The sequence below is a fragment of the Arachis hypogaea genome, chromosome 11 (assembly GCF_003086295.3).
Source record: "Arachis hypogaea cultivar Tifrunner chromosome 11, arahy.Tifrunner.gnm2.J5K5, whole genome shotgun sequence".
Lineage (NCBI taxonomy): Eukaryota > Viridiplantae > Streptophyta > Magnoliopsida > Fabales > Fabaceae > Arachis > Arachis hypogaea.
In genome coordinates this window covers 102,082,206-102,103,161 of record NC_092046.1, presented here as the reverse complement: position 1 = coordinate 102,103,161, position 20,956 = coordinate 102,082,206, and the positions used below count along the sequence as shown (strand labels likewise).

Genomic DNA, 20,956 nt, shown 5'->3' with positions numbered 1-20,956 from the left:
TCTGTCTGTTGCTCAGAAGATGATGGAAAAGGCTTGCTATTTCCAAACCTATTTCTCCCACCATTATTATTATTGAAGCCTTGATTATGCTTCTGCTAATCCTTCCATGAGAAATTAGGATGATTCCTCCATGAAGGATTATAGGTGTTTCCATAGGATTTTCCCATGTAATTCACCTCTTCCATTCCAGGATTCTCAGGGTCATAAGCTTCTCCTTCAGGGGAGTCTTCTTTAGTACTTCCTGATACAGCTTGCATTTCAGTCAGACTCTGAGAAATCATATTGACTTGCTGAGTCAATATTTTATTTTGAGCCAATATGGCATTCAGAGTATCAATCTCAAGAACTCCTTTCTTCTGTGTTGTCCTATTATTCACAGGATTTCTTTTAGAAGTGTACATGAACTGGTTATTTGCAACCATTTCAATGAGTTTTTGGGCTTCTGTAGGCGTCTTCTTCAGATGAAGAGATCCACCAGCAAAGTGATCCAATGACATCTTAGACAATTCAGACAGACCATCATAGAATATACATAGGATGTTCCCTTCTGAAAGCATGTCAGAAGGACACCTTCTAATCAATTGCTTGTATCTTTCCCAAGCTTCATAGAGGGATTCACCTTCCTTCTGTCTGAAGGTTTGGACTTCCACTCTAAGCTTGCTCAACTTTTGAGGTGGAAAGAATTTGGCCAAGAAAGCATTGACCAACTTTTCCCAAGAGTTCAAGCTTTCTTTAGATTGTGAGTCCAACTATGTCCTAACTCTATCTCTTACAGCAAAGGGGAAAAGCATAAGTCTGTAAACCTCAGGATTAACTCCATTGGTCTTAATAGTGTCACAGATTTGCAAGAATTCAGCTAAGAATTGATGAGGATCTTCCAATGGAAGTCCATGAAACTTGCAATTCTGCTGCATTGGAGAAACTAATTGAGGCTTAAGCTCAAAGTTGTTTGCTCTAATTGTAGGAATTGAGATGCTTCTTCTATAGAAGTCAGAAGTTGGTGTAGTAAAGTCACCAAGCACTTTCCTTGCATCTCCACCATTGTTGTTATTTTCGGCTGCCATGTCTTCTTCTTTTTCAAAAATTTCTGTAAGGTCCCCTCCAGAATGTTATGCTTTAGCTTCTCTTAGCTTCCTCTTCAGAGTCCTTTCAGGTTCAGGATCAGTTTCAACAAGAATGTCTTTATCCCTTTTTCTGCTCTTATGAAAAAGAAAAGAATAGAAAAGAAGAGGAATCCTCTATGTTACAGTATAGAGATTCCTTTATGTGAGTAAAAGAATAGAAGAATAAGGTAGAGATAGAATGAGAAGAATTCGAACACAGAGAGAGGGAGAGGGTTCGAATTATTAGAAGAGAAGTGTTAGTAAATAAATAAAATAAATAGAAAGAGATGAGAGAGAGAGAGAGTATTCGAATTTTAATTAAAAGAAAAGAAAAATATTTTTGTTTTTATTTTAATTATTAGCTAGAATTAAAAATTATTAAAAGAAATAAAATAAAATTAGAATTTAAAATAATTAGTTAATTAAAAAGAATTTTGAAAAAGTGGTGAGGGGTTTTCAAAAATTAGAGAGAGAGAAAAGTAGTTAGGTGGTTTTGAAAAAGATAAGAAATAGTAAACTTTTTAAAATCAAACAAACAAGTCAAGTGGTTAATTGAAAAAGATTTGAAAATCAATTTTGAAAAGATAAGAAGTTAGAAAAGGATTTTGAAATCAAATTTTGAAAAAGATATGATTGAATTTCATTTTGAAAAAGATTTGAAAAGAAAATTAAAAAGATTTGATTTTTTTTTTGAAATTAAAGTTGATTACTTGACTAACAAGAAACTAAAAGATATGATTCTATAATTTAAAGGTTGAACCTTTCTTAATAGGCAAGTAACAACTTGAAATTTTTGAATCAAAACATTAAATGTTAGCAATAAATTTGAAAATATGAAATAAAAGTTAAGAAAAAGATTTTGAAAATTTATTTTGAAGAATTTTCGAAAAAACATGAAAGAAAAATGAAAAAGATTTGATTTTGAAAAACATTTGAAAAGATAGAATTTTTAAATTGAAATTTTGACTTGACTAACAAGAAACAACTAAATTTTAAAAATTTTTGACCAAATCAAACCAAAATTTCGAAATTTATTGGTAAGTAAGAGAAAGATATTATTTTTGATTTTTGAATTTTTAATAAGGAAAGAGAAAAATAACAAAATGACACAAAACATAAAAATTTAATATCAAAACAAATAATGGATGCAAGAACACTTTAAATGTCAAGATGAACACCAAGAACACTTTGAAGATCATGATGAACATCAAGAACATATTTTTGAAAATTTTTAAGAAAAGAAAGACATGCAAGATACCAAACTTAGAAATTTTTAAACTTTAGACACTAATACTTTGAAAATGCATATGAAAAACAAGAAAAGACACAAAACAAGAAAATTTAAAGATCAAATAAGGAAAATCATCAAGAACAACTTGAAGATCAATGAAGAACACAATGCATATATTTTCGAAAATTTTAGAAAATTAAAACATGCAATTGACACTAAACTTAAAATTTGATATAAGACTCAAACAAGAAGTACAAAATTTTTGGTTTTTATGATTTTATTAATTTTTTTGTAATTATTCAAAAATTATTTTGGAAAAAGAAAAATAAAGGGATAAAAATTTTTTAATAAGAATTCTAGGCTTCATGCAATGTTAGTCTAAAGCTTCGGTCCAAAAGAATTAGACATGGCCAAATGGCCAGCCAAGCTTCAGCATACAAATACAGACATGTCCTTTCTACAATGGAAAGTAGAAACCTCGGTCCAAAAGATTAGACATAGCTTAACAGCCAGCCAGGCTTCAACATATCTCAATAAGCTCTAGAATTCATTCTTAAAAATTCTGAAGAACATATTATTTTTTTTAGTTTTTGAATTTTTCAAAAATTATTTTTGTATTATTTTTTTCGAAAATAAAAAATAAAAAAATAAAAAGCTTAAACATACGATAAAATTACATAATCTAAGCAACAAGATGAACCATCAGTTGTCTAAACTTGAACAATCCCCGGCAACGACGCCAAAAACTTGGTGTGGGAAATTGTGATTCACACTTTTCACAACTCGGCACAACTAACCAGCAAGTGCACTGGGTCGTCCAAGTAATACCTTACGTGAGTAAGGGTCAATCCCATGGAGATTGTCGGCTTGAAGCAAGATATGGTCATCCTTGTAAATTTCAGTCAGGCGGATTCAAATGGTTATGAGGTTTTGATAATTAAAATATAAATAAAACATAAAATAAAAAAAGAGATACTTATGTGATTCTGATGAGCGGATAATTTATACGCTTTTTGGCATTGTTTTTACATAGTTTTACATAGTTAGTTTTTAGTATATTATTATTAGTTTTTAAATAAAAATCACATTTCTGGACCTTACTATGACTTTGTGTGTTTTTCTGTGATTTCAGGTAATTTCTGGCTGAAATTGAGGAACTTGAGCAAAAATCAGATTCAGAGGTTGAAGAAGGACTGTAGATGCTGTTGGATTCTGACCTCCCTGCACTCAAAGTAGATTTTCTGGAGCTACAAAACTTCGAATGGCGCACTCTAAATTGCGTTGGAAGGTACACATCCAGGGATTTCCAGAAATATATAATAGTCCATACTTTGCCTGAGTTTAGACGATGCAAATTGGCATTCAACGCCAGTTCCATGCTGCATTCTGGAGTTAAACGCTAGAAACAGGTTGCAAAGTGGAGTTAAACGCCAGAAACAGGTTACAAACTGGCGTTCAACTCCAAGAGAAGTCTCTACACGTGTAAAGCTCAATGCTCAGCCCAAGAACAAACCAAGTGGGCCCTAGAAGTGGATTTTTGCATCATTTACTCATTTCTGTAAATCCTAGTAACTAGTTTAATATAAATAGGACTTTTTACTATTGTATTTACATCTTTTTTTGATCATGTTTTGATGATTGAACCCTCCTTGGGAGGCTGGCCATTTGGCCATGCCTGAACCTTGTTCTTATGTATTTTCAACAGTAGAGTTTCTACACACCATAGATTAAGGTGTGGAGCTCTGCTGTTCCTCATGAATTAATACAAAGTACTATTGTTTTTCTATTCAATTCAAGCTTATTCCGATTCTAAGATATTCATTCGCACTTCAATATGAATGTGATGATCGTGACAGTCATCATCATTCCCAACCTATGAACGCGTGCCTGACAACCACTTCCGTTCTACCTTAGATTGAATGAATATCTATGGGATTCCTTAATCAGAGTCTTCGTGGTATAAGTTAGAATCCATGGACGGCCATTCTTGAGATCCGAAAAGTCTAAACCTTGTCTGTGGTATTCCGAGTAGGATCTGGGAAGGGATGGCTGCGACGAGCTTCAAACTCGCGAGTGCTGGGTGTAGTGACAGACGCAAAAGGATCAATGGATCCTATTCCAGTATGATCGAGAACGACAGATGATTAGCCATGCAGTGACAGCGCATTGGACCATTTTCACTAAGAGGACAGGATGTAGCCATTGACAACGGTGATGCCTAATATACAGCTTGCCATAGAAAGGAGTATGAATGATTGGATGAAGACAATAGGAAAGCAGAGGTTCAGGAGGAATGAACGCATCTCTATACACTTATCTGAAATTCTCACCAATGAATTACCTAAGTATCACTATCTTTATTTTACGTTTTATTTATATTTTAATTATCAATTCACCATAATCAATTAAATCCGCCTGACTGAGATTTACAAGATGACCATAGCTTGCTTCAAGCCGACAATCTCCGGGGGATCGACCCTTACTCACGTAAGGTTTATTACTTGGACGACCTAGTGCACTTGCTGGTTAGTTGTGCGAAGTTGTGACAAAGAACTAAGATTATGAACGTGCGTACCAAGTTTTTAGCGCCGTTACCAAGGAATGAACCGTCACGATTTCTGCGCACCAAGTTTTTGGCACCGTTGCCGGGGATTGTTCGAGTTTGGACAACTGACGGTTCATCTTGTTGCTCAGATTAGGTAATTTTATTTTAATTTTAAGCTTTTTATTTTTTATTTTCGAAAAATATAAAAAAAATTTCTTCTTTTTTTCGTTGTTCCCAAAATAATTTTCGAAAAATCCAAAAATTTTTTTTTATAAAATCATAAAATCAAAATTATTTTATGTTTCTTGTTTGAGTCTAGTGTCAATTTTTAAGTTTGGTGTCAACTGCATTTTTTTAATTTTTCTTAAAATTTTTGAAAATTCATGCATGTGTTCTTCATGATCTTCAAGTTGTTCTTGATAAGTCTTCTTGTTTGATCTTTAAAATTTCTTGTTTTGTGTCTTTTCTAGTTTTTTATATGCATTTTCAATTTGTTAGTGTCTAAAGTTTGAAAATTTCTAAGTTTGGTGTCTTGCATGTGTTTCTTTTCTTGAAAATTTTCAAAAATAAGTCTTGATGTTCATCTTGATCTTCAAAGTGTTCTTGGTGTTCATCTTGACATTCAAAGTGTTCTTGCATGCATCATGTGTCTTGATCTAAAATTTCCATGCATTGTGTCTTTTTTGTGTTTTTCTCTCTCATCATTAAAAATTCAAAAATAAAAAAAATATCTTTCCCTTTTTCTTCTCATCAAATTCGAAAATTTGAGTTGACTTTTTTCAAAATTTTTTAAAATGTAGTTGTTTCTTATGAGTCAAATCAAATTTTCAATTTAAAAATTCTATCGTTTTCAAATCTTTTTCAAAAATCAAATCCTTTTTATTTTTCCTTTATAAATTTTGAAACTTTCAAAATTATTTTCAAAATCTTTTTCTTATTTTTATTTCATATTTTCAAAATTAATGCTAACAATTAATGTCATTGATTCAAAATTTTTAAGTTTGTTACTTGCCTAATAAGAAAGGTTCAATCTTTAAACTCTAGAGTCATATCTTTTTAGTTTCTTGTTAGTCAAGTAATCAACTTTGATTTCAAAAATCAAATCTTTTCAAATTTCTTTTTCAAATCTTTTTCAAGTTAAATTTCAATCATATCTTTTTCAAAATCAATTTCAAAATCTTTTCTAACTTCTTATCTTTTCAAAATTAATTTTCAAATCTTTTTCAGTTAATCCTATCCTTTTGTTTCAATCATATCTTTTTCAAAACTACCTAACTAATTCTCTCTCTAATTTTCAAAAATAACCTTCCCCTTTTTCTAAAATTTCCTTTTTAATTAACTATTTGTTTTAAATTTAATTTAATTTGATTTAATTTTCCTTGCTTAATTTTCGAATTTTTAATTTTTATTTTAAATTAAAAACAAAAGTATTTTTATTTTAATTTATTTAATTTTCAAAAATTCTTTTCTCTCATCTCCTTCTAATTATTTTATTTATCTACTAACACTCCTCTTTTTCTTAAAAATTCGAACCCTTTCTATCTTTCTGTGTTCGAATTTCTTTTCTTCTTCTACTCACATAAAGGAATCTCTATACTGTGACATAGAGGATTCCAAATTTTCTTTTTTGTTTTCTTCTTTTTCATATGAGCAGGAACAAGGATAAGAACATTCTTGTTGAAGCTGATCCTGAACCTGAAAGAACTCTGAAGAGGAAGCTAAGGGAAGCTAAAGCACAACTCTCTGGAGAAAAACTAACAGAAATTTTCGAAAAAAAAGGAGACATGGTCAAAAATAATAACAATTCAAGGAAGATGCTTGGTGACTTTACTGCACCTAATTCCAATTTACATGGAAGAAGCATCTCAATCCCTGCCATTGGAGCAAACAATTTTGAGCTGAAACCTCAATTAGTTTCTCTGATGCAACAGAATTGCAAGCTTTATGGACTTCCATCCGAAGATCACTTTCAGTTCTTAACTGAATTCTTACAGATCTGTGATACTGTTAAGACCAATGGGGTTGATCCCGATGTCTATAGGCTTATGCTTTTCCCATTTGCTGTAAGAGACAGAGCTAGAATATGGTTGGACTCTCAACCTAAGGACAACCTGAACTCTTGGAATAAGCTGGTCACGGCTTTCTTAGCCAAGTTCTTTCCTCCTCAAAAGCTTAGTAAGCTTAGAGTGGATGTTCAAACCTTCAGACAAAAAAAAAGGTGAATCCCTCTTTGAAGCTTGGGAGAGATACAAGGAACTGACCAAAAAGTGTCCTTTTGACATGCTTTCAAAATGGACCATCCTGGATATATTCTATGATGGTCTGTCTAAATTATTTAAAATGTCATTGGACCATTCTGCAGGTGGATCCATTCACCTAAAGAAAACGCCTGCAGAAGCTCAATAACTCATTGACATGGTTGCAAATAACCAGTTCATGTACACTTCTAAAAGGAATCCTATGAGTAATTGGACGCCGCAGAGGAAGGGAGTTCTTGAAATTGATACTCTGAATGCCATATTGGCTCAGAATAAAATATTGACTCAACAAGTCAATATGATCTCTCAGAGTCTGAATGGATTGAAGGAATCATCCAACAGTACTAAGGAGGCCTCTTCTGAAGAAGAAGCTTATGATCCTGAGAACCCTGCAATAGCAAAGGTGAATAACATGGGTGAACCCTATGGAAACAACTATAATCCCTCATGGAGAAATCATCCAAATTTCTCATGAAAGGATCAACAGAAGCCTCAACAAGGCTTTAATAATGGTGGAAGAAACACGTTTAGCAATAGCAAGCCTTTTCCATCATCCACTCAGCAACAGACAGAGAATTCTGAGCAGAATCCATCTAGCTTAGCAAATATATTCTCTGATCTATCTAAGGCCACTGTGAGTTTCATGAATGAAACAAGGTCCTCCATTAGAAATTTGGAGGCACAAGTGGGCCAGCTGAGTAAAAGAGTCACTGAAACTCCTCCTAGTACTCTCCCAAGCAATATAGAAGAGAATCCAAAGAGAGAGTGCAAGGCCATTGATTTGACCATCATGGCCGAACCTACAAGGGAAGAGGAGGACGTGAATCCTAGTGAGGAAGACCTCCTGGGACGTCCAGTGACCAATAAGGAGTTTCCCTTTGAGGAACCAAAGGAATCTGAGGCTCATCTAGAGACCATAGAGATTCCATTGAACTTCCTTCTGCCCTTCATGAGCTCTGATGAGTATTCTTCCTCTGAAGAGGATGAAGAAATTACTGAAGAGCACGTTGCTAAGTACCTTGGTGCAATCATGAAGCTGAATGCCAAATTATTTGGTAATGAGACTTGGGAAGATGAATCTCCCTTGCTCACCAATGAACTGAATGCATTGGGCAGGCAGAAATTACCTCAAAAGAAAGAGGATCCTGGCAAATTCTTAATACCCAGTACCATAGGCACCATGACCTTTGAGAAGGCTCTGTGTGACCTGGGGTCAGGAATAAACTAAATGCCACTCTCTGTAATGGAGAAACTTGGGATCTTTGAGGTGTAAGCTGCTAGAATCTCATTAGAGATGGCAGACAACTCAAGAAAACAAGCTTATGGACAAGTAGAGGACGTGTTAGTAAAGGTTGGAGGCCTTTACATCCCTGCTGATTTCATAATCCTAGACACTGGGAAGGATGAGGATGAATCCATCATCCTTGGAAGACCCTTCCTAGCCACAGCAAGAGTTGTGATTGATGTGGACAGAGGAGAGTTGGCCCTTCAATTGAATGAGGACAACCTTGTGTTTAAAACTCAAGGATCTCCTTCTATAACCATGGAGAGGAAGCATGAAAAGCTTCTCTCACTGCAGAGTCAACCAAAGCCCCCACAGTCAAACTCTAAGTTTGGTGTTGGGAGGCCATAACCAAACTCTAAGTTTGGTGTTAAACCCCCACATTCAAACTCTAAGTTTGGTGTTGGGAGGTCCCAACAATGCTCTGAACATCTGTGAGGCTCCATGAGAGCTCACTGTCAAGCTATTGACATTAAAGAAGCGCTTGTTGGGAGGGAACCCAATGTTATTTAATTATATCTATTTTATTTTCTTTTTGTTATTTCGTTTTTTTATTAGGTTGATGATCATGTGAAGTCACAAAAACTACTGAAAAATCAAAAACAGAATGAAAAACAGCATTGAAAATAGCACACCCTGGAGGAGAGCAGTCTGGCATTTAAACGCTAGAAACAAGTATCTGTCTGGCGTTTAACGCCAGAAACAAGCACCAAGCTGGCGTTTAATGCCAGAAACAAGCATCTTCCTGGCGTTAAATGCCAGAAACAAGCTACATTTGGGCGTTTAACGCCAGAAACAAGCAGCAATCTGGCATTAAACGCCAGGATTGCACAGCAAGGGCATTTTACACGCCTAATTGGAGCAGGGATGTTAAGTCCTTGACCCCACTTGATCTGTGGACCCCACAGGATCCCCACCACTTCTTCTTTCCTCTTCACTCCTTTTCATAATTCTCTTCCCCAAATACCCTTCACCAATCACCTCAATCACTCTTTCCCATCACCTCTTCACCACTCACATCCATCTTCTCTTCCCCATAAACCCCACCTACCTTCAAAATTCAAACTATTTTCCCTCCCAAACCCAACCCTAATGGCCAAACCCAAACTCCCATCCCACCCCTATATAAACCCTTCTTTCCTTCTTCATTTTCAAACAACACAACCCTTTCTTCTTCCCTTGGCCGAATACACACCCCTCTCCCTCTCCTCCATTCTTCTTCTTCTTCTACTACTTTCTTTCTTCTTTTGCTCAGGGACGAGCAAACATTTTAAGTTTGGTGTGGTAAAATCATAGCTTTTTGTTTTTCCATAACCATATATGGCACCTAAGGCCAGAGAAACCTCTAGAAAGAGGAAAGGGAAGGCAATTGCTTCCACCTCTGAGTCATGGGAGATGGGGAGATTCATCTCAAAGGTCCATCAAGACCACTTCTATGAAGTTGTGGCCAAGAAGAAAGTGATCCCTGAGGTTCCTTTCAAGCTTAAAAAGAATGAGTATCCGGAGATCCGACATGAGATTCAAAGAAGAGGTTGGGAAGTTCTCACCAACCCCATTCAATAAGTCGGGATCTTAATGGTTCAAGAGTTCTATACAACCACATGGATCACTAGGAACCATGATCAAAGTGTGAACCCAAATCTGAAGCATTGGCTTACCATGGTTCGGGGGAGATACTTAAATTTCAGTCCGGAAAATGTAAGGCTGGCGTTCAACTTACTAATAATGGAAGAGAACGCACGCCCCTACATAAGAAGGGTCAACTTTGATCAAAGGTTGGACCAAGTCCTCATAGACATATGTAAGGAAGGAGCGCAATGGAAAATTGACTCAAGAGGCAAGCCGGTTCAATTAAGAAGGCATGACCTCAAACCAGTGGCTAGGGGATGGCTAGAGTTCATTCAACGCTCAATCATTCCTACTAGTAACCGGTCTGAAGTTACTATAGACCGGGCCATCATGATCCATAGTATCATGATTGGAGAGGAGGTGGAAGTTCATGAGATTATACCTCAAGAACTTTACAAGGTGGCTGACAAGTCCTCCACTTGGGCAAGGTTAGCCTCTCCTTACCTTATATGCCACCTCTACAATTCGGCTGGAATTGACATAGAGGGAGACATCCTCATTGAAGAGGACAAGCCCATCACTAAGAAAAGAATGGAACAAATAAGAGATCATGGACCTCAACAAGAGCATGAGGAAATCCCCCACCATGAAATCCTTGAGATACCTCAAGGGATGCACTTTCCTCCACAAAACTATTGGTAGCAAATCAACACCTCCCTAGGAGAATTAAGTTCCAACATGGGACAACTAAGGATGGAGCACCAAGAGCACTCCATCATCCTCCATGAGATTAGAGAAGATCAAAGAGTTATGAGGGAGGAGCAACAAAGGCAAGGAAGAGACATAGAGGAGCTCAAAAGCACCATTGGTTCTTCAAGAAGAGGAAGACACCACCCTCACTAAGGTGGACTCATTCTTTAATCTCCTTGTCTATTTATTTTACTGTTTTTCGATTTTTGAGCTTTATGTTTTATTTATGTTTGTGTCTTTACTATATGATCACTAGTGTCTAAGTGTCTATGCCTTAAAGTTATGAATGTCCTATAATCCATCACCTTTCTTAAATGAAAAATGTTCTAAAAACAAAAGAACAAGAAGTACATGATTTCGAATGCATCCTTAAAACTAGTTTAATTATTTTGATGTGGTGACAATACTTTTTGTTTTCTGAATGAATGCTTGAACAGTGCATATGTCTTTTGATATTGTTGTTCATGACTGTTAAATATGTTGGCTCTTGAAAGAATGATGAAAAGGAGAAATGTTATTTGATAATCTAAAAAATCATAAAAATGATTCTTGAAGCAAGAAAAAGCAGTGAATACAAAAACTTGAAGAAAAAAAAAGAGAAAAAAATAGCGAAAAAAAGAAAGAAAAAGAAAAAAAGCAAGCAGAAAAAGCCAAAAGCGCTTTAAACCAAAAGGCAAGAGCAAAAAGCCAATAGCCCTTAAAACCAAAAGGCAAGGGTAATAAAAAGGATCCAAGGCTTTGAGCATCAGTGGATAGGAGGGCCTAAAGGAATAAAATCCTGGCCTAAGCGGCTAATCATCTGATGAAAAATACCATGTACAGCTACCGCACGGCTAATCATCTGTCGGTTCCCACTAGCGTCGGAATAGGACCCTTGTCCTTTTGCACACTATCATTGCGCCTAACATTCGCAGGTTTGAAGCTTGTCACAGTTATCCCTTCCCAGATCCTACTTGGAATACCACAGACAAGGTTTAGACTTTCCAGATCCCAAGAATGCTGCCAATTGGTTCTAGCCTATACTACGAAGATACTAATCTCACGGACTCGGTCCGTGTATTAGATACCCAAGAGATACACACTCAAGCTGTCGCCTAATGACTACGTTCAGCTCAGATAGAACGGAAGTGGTTGTCAGGCACGCGTTCATAGCATTGAGAATAATGATGAGTGTCACGGATCGTATCATTCTCCAGATTGAAGTATGAGTGAGTATCTTAGAAATAGAATCAAGCGTGATTGAATAGAAAACAGTAGTAATTGCATTAATTCATGAAGAATAGCAGAGCTCCACACCTTAATCTATGGGGTGTAGAAACTCCACCGTAGAAAATACATAAGTGAAAATAGTCTAGGCATGGCCATGAGGCCAGCCTCTCAAAATATGAACAATTGTCCCTAGATCAAAAGAGATCAAAAGATGATAAAATTCTATGAATACAATAGTAAAAAGTGCTATTTATACTAAACTAGTTACTAGAATTTACAGAAAATAAGTAACTAAGTGCAGATAGTGCAGAAATCCACTTCCGGGGCCCACTTGGTGTGTGCTTAGGCTGAGAATTGAAGCTTTCATGTGCATAGGCTGTTCTTGGAGTTAAACGCCAGCTTGGGTGCCAGTTTGGGCGTTTAACTCTAATTCTGGTGCCAGTTATGGCGTTTTACGCCAAAACGTTTTAGGCTGGTTTTAGTGCCCGTTTGGGCCATCAAATCTTGGGCAAAGTATGGACTATTATATATTGCTGGAAAGCCCAAGATGTCTAATTTCTAACGCAATTAAGAGCGTGCCAATTAAGCTTATGTAGCTCCAGAAAATCCACTTTGAGTGCAGGAGGGTCAGAATCCAACAGCATCTGCAGTCCTTTTTCAGCCTCTGAATCAGATTTTTGCTCAGGTCCCTCAATTTCAGGCAGAAAATACCTGAAATCACAGAAAAACACACAAACTAATAAAAATATAATAAAAAGTAACTAAATCATATTAAAAACTACCTAAAAACAATGCCAAAAGGGTATAAATTATCCGCTCATCACGTACGCGTGACGTGCGCCACGTGCAGAAATCTCATAAGACATTGGGGGCGATTTTGGGCTGAGTTTGGACCCAGTTTTCAGCCCAGAAACACAGACTAGAACTAGGGGACAAGCAGAGACTCAACACACATTCTCATTCGCATAGTTTTGAGTTTTAGATTGGAATCTTAGAGAAAAATTACTACCTCCTTTAGGTTTCCTTCACATTCATAGTTTTTAGGATTTTATGCTTTTGATTTGGATATTGAGAAGAGTTACTACCTCCGTTGAAGTTTCCACTATTCTAGTTTGTTTCCTTATTCCTTTACTCTTTTAATGTCCTATTAAGCCTGTTCAGATATGGATGTTTATGGTTTTGGAATTTATTATTAATGCAAAGAATTATTTTTATCTTTAATTAAATTTCTGTTATTACTTTATTTGAATTTCCATGTCTTCTTTTTATTCCCTTTATATGTCTATGACAATGGTATTCATGTCAATGGAATAGACTCCCAACTTGACTTGGGAGTTGGTTAAAAGGAGACCCTTGAGTTGAAATACTCAAGTGTTAATTGGGAATTGGAAGTTGTTGGCTAGCTCTCTAGTCTCTGACTCTAATCCTTCCTTAGGAGAGGATCAGGACTTGGGATTTAGAGTTAGTTAGTTAGTTACTTGACTTTTCTTTATTCGGTAAAAGATAACTAAGTAGAACAACAACCTCTTATTATTACACTTGTGAAAATTCAACAAGGATAGAACTTCCAATTAATCTTCTCCAGGTCAAGGCTTTTATTTTGATTATATAAATTCTCTCGTTTATTTTCATTGTTTTAATTTACAATCATTTATTTTTCTGTTATCCAAATCTTAAAATTTCTCGGAAAATTCCTAATCAATAAAATAGCACTCTTTTGTCAACTCATTGGGAGACGACGTGGGATTTCTACTCCCAGTATTTTATTCTCAAATTGTGATAATTCTTTCTAAATTGATAAGCGGATTTTTTTGTCAGTTAAGAACTGAACTTACAAACTATTCTCACTATAAATTCTTAATCGGCACTTTTCTGCCACGTCAATTTTTGGCGCCGTTGCCAGGGAGTTGCAATAATGTGCTAAATTATTAGTTGGTGTAAATATTTTTAGTTTTATGTATTTGCATATTTTATTTTATTTTATTACTATGAGATGTATGTTTCTGCCATTGAATGACGTGTTCACTGCCTGATTCGAGCTTAGCCGCGTTTGATCCTGAAATTGAAAGAACTATTTCACGTATTAGGCGAGCTCGGCATCGGTTAGCCTTTGAGGGTGGTGAAGTAGTCACAACCAATTTACCAGTCTTATCTGAGGGCGAATCTGAAGTGCCATCCAGGAAGAAACAAGCTCCTCTTCTACTAATTCAGTTGATTTATGTGCAGGTAACATGGCGGAGCCCAGAAGAATTACTCTCTAGGAAGTAGGAGCTCTAGACTTTACACTACAACCGTATCAAGCGTGTCACCCAAATCTGGCTGCAGATTTTGAACTGAAGATTGCACTAATAAACTTATTGCCCAAGTTTCGTGGCTTACCTGCTCAAGAGCCTATCAAGCACCTCAGGGATTTTCAGACAGCCTGCTCAACTACTAGGCGTCATGGTGTAGATGAAACTACTATTTGGCTATATGCCTTCCCGTTTTCTCTTGAGGGAAATGCATGGGAGTGGTTCTGCACTCAACCTGAAGTAGTCGTTACCAATTGGGATTTGCTCAGAAGGGAGTTCCTGGAGAAATACTTCCCAGCTAAAGTTACAGATAGACTGAGGAAAGAAATTTCCTGCATTATCCAGGGTGAGTCAGAGACTCACTACGATAATTGAGAACGCTTCAGGAATCTCCTGGACTCATGTCCCCACCACAAGATTGACCAGTTGGTGTTGATCAGATACTTCACACATGGCATGAAGCCTCAGGATAAGACTACACTAGATGCTGCAAGTAATGGCTCTCTGAAGAAGTACAAGGCGGTGACAAAAGCATGGCAACTGATCACCGATCTAGCTGAGTCTACCCGAAAAGTCAAGCACAGGAACAACCATCCCAAGGCCATTGTGGAGGTTTCCTCTAGCAGTGAGACTGCTGCTCTCACACAGACTCTGGAAGAGATGAGCAACATACTAAAGCAGCTGCAGCTGAATCAACAACAACATCAGCCTCCCCCACAACAACAGTGTCAACAGTTGGTTTCTCAGAGAGTGTGCGGAATATGTGCCTGCTATACTCATTACACTGATGAGTGTCCGCAACTCCAACAAGAAGACAACACCTTGGCAGCTACCCATAATTTCTATGACCGCCCGAACCAAGGATACTATCAACAAGGCGGAAATTATAACCAAGGTGGGAACTACAATCAAGGTTGGCAAGACAAATCCAACCAGGGATGGAGGGACAACTACAACAGAGGAGGCAGAGACAACAGTAAAAATCAGAGGTGGAACAACAACAATAGACAGCAGAACCAAAACTAGCCCTACCGAGCACCTCACCAAAGGCAGTCCCAAGCGCCTCAGAACAACCAACAGTAGGCCCCTCAAATTACTTACCCCCCTTCTTCTTCTAATGATGAGATGCTTCGCACTATTACGCGAGGACAACAAGACATTTAGAATACACTTACCTCGACCATAAACGGTCTGAACGCTACCTTACAAGTGCTCATCTCCCGGATGGATTCATTATCTACCGCTAACAATCAACGTTCAAGCTCTAGTGTAATTCCTTCACAACCTTTACCCAACCCCAAAGGTGGAATTAATGCCATCACTTTGAGGTCAAGAACTACACTGCAAGAGAGGAGTCATGAGGAGCCAAGCTCCAAGGAAGATATTCAAGTTGAAGACGTTGTTGAGGTAGAGGATGTTGAAGAGGAGGATGAAGTACAAGACATGGTTGATGAAGAAGCAACTCAACCAGAGAATAGCGCACCAAAGTAAGCTGAAGTTACAGGAGACGCCATCCGTATCCCCTTTGCACACCTTGCTAGGAAGTCCAGAAAGTAGATGGAGCTCGACCCCAAGATGGTGGAGATCTTCAAAAAGGTTGAGGTAACTGATAAACCACTATTTTATGGTTTATCTTGTGCTCAAATGAGTGGTTTTTATCAAGTCTTTGCACACTTATTCATACAATTTACATGATTTTACAATCCCTTCCTAATTCTGGTCTATGATTGAAAACCTGCTTCCTAAGCCTTTAAATTGTGTATTTTAATTCCCCTTTTTACCATTCGATGCCGTGATCTGTGTGTTAAGTGTTTTCAGGCTATATAGGACAGGAAAGGCTTAGAGGATGGAGAGGAAGCTTGCAAAAATGGAAGGAGCACAAGAAATAAAGGAGATAACCAGCGAGTATCGACGCGCACGCATGGCTCACACGTGCGTGTGACTTGGAGCTTTCCACTGCGATGCGTGCGCGTACTTGACGCGTACGCGTGACTGACGGCGTACGCTGGGGGCGATTTTGGGCTGAGTTTAGACCCAGGTTTCGGCCTAGAAACACAGATTAGAGCCAAGGGACAAGCAGAGACTCAACACACATTCTCATTCGCATAGTTTTGAGTTTTTAGATTGGAATCTTAGAGGGAAAATACTACCTCCTCTAGGTTTCCTTCACATTCATAGTTTTTAGTATTTTTTGCTTTTGATTTGGATATTGAGAAGAGTTACTACCTTCGTTGAAGTTTCCACTATTCTAGTTTGTTTCCTTATTCCTTATTCCTTTACTCTTTTAATTACCTATTAACACTATTCAGATATGGATGTTTATGGTTTTGGAATTTATTAATGCAAAGAATTATTTTTACCTTTAATTAAATTTCTGTTATTACTTTATTTGAATTTACATGTAATCTTTTTATTCCATTCATATGTCTATGAGAATGGTAACCATGCCAATGGAGTAGACTCCCAACTTGACTTGGGAATTGGTTAAAAGGAGACTCTTGTGTTGAAATACTCAAGTGTTAATTGGAAATTGGAAGTTTTTGGCTGGCTCTCTAGTCTCTTACTCTAATCCTTCTTTAGGAAAGGATTAGGATTTGGGATTCAGAGTTGGTTAGTTAGTTACTTGACTTTCTTTTATTTGGTAAGGGATAACTAAGTAGAAGCAGCAACCTATTACCATTACACTTGGAAAAATCCAACAAGGATATAAATTCCAATTAATCTTCTCCCGGTCAAGGCTTTTATTTTGAATATATAAATTCTCTTGCTAATTTTCATTGCTTTAATTTACAATCATTTATTTTTCTGTTCTCCAACTCTTAAAATTTCTCAAAAAAATTCCTGATCAATAAAATAGCACTATTTTGTCAACTCGATGGGAGACGACCTGGAATTTCTACTCCCAGTATTTTATTCTAAATTTGTGACAACCCTTTTTAAATTGATAAGCAGAACTTTCGTCAGTTAAGAACTGTACTTGCAATGCTGTTCTATGTATAATTTCTGAATTGGCAAATTTTTGCCACGTCAATTTTTGGCGCCGTTGTCGGGGAGTTGCAATAGTGTGCTAAATTATTGGTTGGTGTAAATATTTTTAATTTTACAATTTGCATATTTTATTTTATTTTATTACCATGAGCTGTATGTTTCTTTCCTTGAATGACGCGTTCACTGCCTGAACCGAGCTTAGCCGCATTTAATCCTGAAATTGAAAGAACTATTTCACGTATTAGGCGAGCTCGGCGTCAGTTAGCCTCTGACGGTGGTGAAGTGGTTCTTACCAATTCACCAGTCTTATCTGAGGGTGAATCTGAAGCGCCATCTGAGGAAGAAACAAGCTCCTCTTATACTAATTTGGTTGATTTATGTGCAGGTTATATGGCAGAGCCCAGAAGGATTACTCTCCAGGAAGTAGGAGCTCCAAACTTTACACTGCAATCGTATCAGGTGCATCACCCAAATCTGGCTGCAGATTTTGAACTGAAGACTGTGCTAATCAACTTACTGCCCAAGTTTCATGGCTTACCTGCTCAACTACTAGGCGTCATGGTGTAGATGAAACTACTATTTGGCTGTATGCCTTCCCATTTTCTCTTGAGGGAAAGGTAAGGGAGTGGTTCTACACTCAACCTGAAGCAGTCATTACCAATTGGGATCAGCTCAGAAGGGAGTTCCTGGAGAAATACATCCTAGCTGAAGTTACAGATAGACTAAGGAAAGAAATTTCTTGCATTATACAAGGCGAGTTAGAGACTCTCTACAAATATTGGGAATGCTCCAGGAATCTCCTCGACTCATGTCCTCACCACAAGATTGACCAGTTGGTGTTGATCAGCTACTTCACATAAGGCATGAAGCCTCCGGATAAGACTACATTAGATGCTGCAAGTAATGGCTCTCTGAAGAAGTACAAGACGGCGACAGAAGTGTGGCAACTGATCACCGATCTAGCTGAGTCTACCCGGAATATCAAACACAGGAACAACCACCCCAAGGCTATTGCGGAGGTTTCTTCTAGCAGTGAGACTGCTACTCTCACACAGACTCTGGGAGAGATGACCAACATCTTGAAGCAGCTACAGCTGAATCAACAACAACCTCAGCCTCTCCCACAACAACAATGTCAACAGTTGGTTCCTCAAAGAGTGTGCGAAATATGTGCCTGCTACACTCATTACACTGATTAGTGTCCGTAGCTCCAACAAGAAGACAACACCTTGGCAGCTACTCATAATTTTTATGACCGCCCGAACCAAGGATACTATCAATTAGGCGACAATTATAACCAAGGTGGAAACTACAATCAAGGTTGGCAAGACAATTCCAACCAAGGATGGAGAGATAATTCCAACCAGGGATAGAGGGAAAACTACAACAGAGGAGGCAGAGACAACAGTGGAAATCAGAGGTGGAACAACAACAACAGATAGCAGAACAAAAACCAGCCTTACCGAGCACCACACCAAAGGCAGTCTCAAGCGCCTCAGAACAACCAACAGCAGGCCCCTCAAATTACTTACCCCCTTCTTCTTCTAATGATTAGATGCTTCACACTATTACGTAAGGACAACAAGACATTCAGAATATAATTAACTCTTCCATAAATGGTCTTAGCTCGACCATATAAGTTCTAATCTCTCGGATGGATTCATTAATTACTCCCAACAATCAACCTTCAAGCTCCAGTACAATTCTTTCTCAACCTTTACCCAACCCCAAAGGTGGAATCAATGCCATCACTTTGAGGTCTGGAACCACACTACAAGAGAGGAGTCATGAGGAGCCAAGCTCCAAGGAAGATATTCAAGTTGAAGATGTTGTTAAGGTAGAGGATGTTGAAGAGGAGGATGAAGTACAAGACATGGTTGATGAAGAAGAAACTCAACCAGAGAATAGCGCACCAAAGGAAGCTGAAGCTACAAGAGACGCCGTCCCTATATCCTTTCCACACCTTGCTAGGAAGTCCAGAAAGCAGATGTTGCTCGACCCCAAGATGGTGGAGATCTTTAACAAGGTTGAGGTAACCATTCCCCTTTTTGATGGCATTCACCAAGTACCTAAATATGCGAAGTTTCTTTCCTTAGGTAGCTTTATATCTGCTTTAATGGGTGCCATACCAGAAAAATGTGGGGATCTGGGGCCATATATGGTTACGTGTACCATTGGGTGTGTACATATTTTTGACTGCGTGTGTGATTTAGGCGCATGTGTTACCATTATGCCATTATCTGTATATGATGCTCTGAGGCTCCCTCCCTTGAAAAGGTCAGTAGCTCGTTTTGTTTTGGCATATAAAAGCATAATCTTGGTGGTTGGAATTTCTGAGGACGTGCTGGTGAGCATTAAGGGGCTCACATTTTCTATTGACTTCTATATTTTGGAGATGCCCCCCAATGACTCAGGAAGACCATCATCCATCCTGCTTGGAAGGCCATTCCTGAAGACTTCAAAGTTCAAATTGGATGCCATCTTAGGAACTTACTCTTTTGAGATAGATGGCAGAGCAGTGAGCTTCAACCTGGATGAAGCTATGAAGCACCCCCCGAAAGATCATCATTCCATCTTCCAGTGCGACATCATTAATGAGACTGTAGCTACAGTTCACCAAGAGGAAGTAGAAGAGATGCACATGGAGCAAGGTCCAAGTGTGGGGAAACCCTCTGAGCTTACTGAAGACACCTTGCCACCATCACTAGCTCCAGATGATCAAGTGCCTAGCCATGAACAGAAAATAGAGTTGAAGCCCCTTCCACCCCACCTCAAGTATGATTACCTTGAGGATAATCAGAAGCTCCCAGTTATTATTGCAATGTGATGACTTGCATCATCTACCCTTCTTTCTTGCATAAAGATGACCATAAAAGAGCATAAATCTCATTTAATCATTGCAATTCATGCATTATTTGACGAATAATATGGTACATTACTTTGAGATGAGTTGTGCTGAATTTCAGGTGAAAAAACATCAAAAATGGGAAGAGAGCAACAAAGAAGCTGGGCGTGTGAAACAGGCGTGCCACATAGAGCAAGCGCCACAAAAATAAACTAGCGTGCCACGTCAGGAGCTGGGTGTGGCATGCCAGTACTAAATTCCAGAGAAGAATTCTCAAGCATTCACAAGGGCGTGTGATGAGCGGATAATTTATACGCTTTTTGACATTGTTTTTAGTAGGTTTTTAGTAGGATCTAGTTACTTTTAGGGATGTTTTCCTTAGTTTTTATGTTAAATTCACATTTCTGGACTTTACTATGAGTTTGTGTATTTTTCTGTGATTTCAGGTATTTTCTGGCTGAAATTGAGGGACTTGAGCAGAAATCAGATTCAGAGGTTGAAAAAGGACTGCTGATGCTGTTGGATTCTGACCTCCCTGCACTCAAAGTGGATTTTCTGGAGCTGCAGAACTCGAAATGGCGCGCTTCCAATTGCGTTGGAAAGTAGACATCCAGGGCTTTCCAGCAATATATAATAGTCCATACTTTGGCCAAGAATGGACGACGTAAACTGGCGTTCAACTCCAGCCTTCTGCCCAAATCTGGAGTCCAGCGCCAGAAAAGGATCCAAAACCAGAGTTGAACGCCCAAACTGGCATAGAAACTGGCGTTCAACTCCACAAATGGCCTCTGTACGTGCTACACTTAAGCTCAGCCCAAACACACACCAAGTGGGCCCCGGAAGTGGATTTATGCATCAATTACTTACTCATGTAAACCCTAGTGA

General features: G+C 38.0%; 2 non-coding genes across 2 annotated transcripts; one reads left to right on the top strand and one right to left on the bottom strand.

Moving 5' to 3' along the window:
* The first annotated feature begins 551 nt into the window (after positions 1 to 551).
* On the top strand, positions 552 to 659 carry LOC112725320 (small nucleolar RNA R71). Its single transcript, XR_003164436.1, has one exon. It is a non-coding gene; the product is annotated as a small nucleolar RNA R71 (small nucleolar RNA).
* A 6,397-nt stretch (positions 660 to 7,056) lies between these two features.
* Positions 7,057 to 7,165, bottom strand: LOC112725263 (small nucleolar RNA R71). The gene has a single exon (XR_003164382.1). It is a non-coding gene; the product is annotated as a small nucleolar RNA R71 (small nucleolar RNA).
* Positions 7,166 to 20,956: the final 13,791 nt, after the last annotated feature.